This window comes from Tauraco erythrolophus, chromosome 17 (assembly GCF_009769465.1).
Source record: "Tauraco erythrolophus isolate bTauEry1 chromosome 17, bTauEry1.pri, whole genome shotgun sequence".
Lineage (NCBI taxonomy): Eukaryota > Metazoa > Chordata > Aves > Musophagiformes > Musophagidae > Tauraco > Tauraco erythrolophus.
In genome coordinates this window covers 8,645,783-8,648,341 of record NC_141481.1, presented here as the reverse complement: position 1 = coordinate 8,648,341, position 2,559 = coordinate 8,645,783, and positions in this window count along the sequence as shown.

Below are 2,559 nucleotides of genomic sequence, written 5' to 3'. Positions count from 1 at the left end.
ATCCTTGCACCCTTAGAGCTAAATACTGAAAAGATTGAGGGTAAGTCATTTTACCTAATTATTGTGCATCGGATACGTGATCAAAAACCACTGCCATATCGTCAGAGAACGCAGTGACTGATGAAAATCCAGCTTTCTGCCCGTGCAGTTATGCAGCCTTTCATGCTGTCATGAGCTAGTCATTTCCTGCATCTCTAAGGAGTCAACCTTTTGTGACTTACAGTGAAAATTATGCACATAGAACAAATGAAGACTCAGGTTTTATGGGAATTTACAAAAATTCAGTAGACAATTTTCGCTGTACTTGCCTTCAGTTCATTGTCATTCATTCCTTTTATGGTGTGGATAACATTTCCTAAGGGAACTGTTTTTATCATGGGCCCAATCCTGATTTTTTTTCCCAGGCCCTAATGTGGAAAAGCAGTTTAAGAGGTGCTTGTGTTTTCCCTTCTTCACACGAGTGCCTAAGCATGCTTGTAACTTGGGACAAACATCCCATTGACCTCAGACAAATGGAGCAGCATTGATGCTTTATTACTTTTTGAGTACAGTCTACCTTCCTAATGCAGGATCTTAGTTGCGGGATGGGAGTCTTTGTGATCTTAAGAGTGTGGAAGTATGTTGTAAGCAACCCCAAAGATGAAGTAACAAGAAAAACAGCTGGGAGAATTCCACTCTCTTCTACTCCCATGGAGGTTACCATTTTGAAATACATATTTGTTCTTTTGTGAGGGAGGTACTTTCCTGGCATACGTAGATTCAGGACTGCAATTACTAATGCCAGTGATCCCACCTAAGATTACCTTTTTGGGTACCTCAGATAATAAAATTAGGCAACTCAGAGTCATATCCATAACAGACAAATTTGAGATGAGAAGAAATAAGAGCAAATTTCATGTGAAATTTGGAAACTTTTAGTTCAGGGGGAAAAAAAAAAGGAATTAGAAAATAAAATGAACAAGATAAAAAGCTTGGTCATTCACATTTCAGTTGCGGAATGTTACTGTCCTTTAGTCATTCGAATTATTTGCTGCGTCAGGCTAAATCATGTGCTGAAGTAGCTCAGAATCACTACAACATGTAAGAACCTATGGCTGGTTCTTGTTGAACTGCTGCCTATTATCAGGGCATATGACTGTGAGGTGGGGCCTGCAATCAAAGTTGTAAATCGAAGAACAAGTCATAGGTTAGGTACTGTTTTCCTTAGATATTGTCTCTAAGTTTGTTTTATGTGTGCTAGTCTCTTGAGTGACGTTGGGTGAGCTTTTCAGTGAGGTGTAAAGTCAAGAATACGTAGCTCCCAACCTGAAACTAAGGAAGTGCTAACTCTTAGTCGTGTTCATAATCAATAGATGAAATTCTGGCAACATCCTGTTGATAGAATTTCTGTCACTGAAGGTTTCAGAATCGTCTTCCAGTGTTACTTCTTTCCCTAGAGGGGAATCCAATCATTATTATATCTGACGTATTAGCAAGCCATCAAATCTGACTTGGTTTCAGTTTTCAGCATCTGAAAATTTCTGTTTGGACAGGTATTTCTGCATGCCAGATGTCTTCCAGGATCTTAGATAAAAATACACAGAGAGAGGCTGACTTGTGTGCTTCAACAGAAAAGAAATCCACATAGGAAGGCTGGATTAGTCTCTCAAACAGGAAAATAAGGAGCCAAGTTTTTAACAAGTGTTGCACACTCATCTTCCCAAGATCAGACCTGGTGTTTTGGCCTCTAGTACTATCTTTGATCTTGCGTAATGAAGGCAACTGGTTTTACTGTCCCATCTTTGAAATTGAGAGTAGCTGTTAAGATCAGGTATGCAAAAACTAGAAGCACCCAAAGATGCAATTGAGCCCATAGCACTTGAAATCTTCTGGGGATTTCGAAAACATCTTGATTCGTGAAAGCAATCACAAATAAATAGAAGAAAAGCATTTTAAACACTTCTGAAAATCCCACCCTGGTTTAATTGGCAGATGAAAAAAGAACCCAGGAAACACACTACATACAATGATCATTCAGTGACAAAGTAGGTGTTCATAGATAATGCTCATACTTAAATCTTTCAGCAGTTAATGATCATCTTTACAGACCATAATACTTGAATACTTCACTTATCGATACATCAGGGCTTGGATGAACTTTGAGATGTATGAAAATGGGACACTCCTTAGGCCAATGGTACCTCTATGTTCTAGTAACTGATCAACCAATTACATAATTGGCCAGATCACTAACTGGCATAAATAAATACAACTCCGTTGACTTCGCTGGAGGTGACAGTTACCTGAGAATTGACCCGAAACTCTTGCCACGAAGCGATAATAGTTTCATGTTTTGCTGTTCAGTGGTGTTGTAAAAATAGAATCATTTCCTGGAGCAGTTAAAACAAGAAAATCTGGAAAAGCGATTTCCCACAGAGACTCATCCACACTGGAATTTGCTGAGGTCCCCGGATGTGAACATGTGCTGTTAGAAAACATAAAACAGCAACTTTGTTTAGGGAAGCCTCTGACCTGTCAAAAATGCAAAGCATTTGTTACCAGACTTCTCCTTGGCAATTA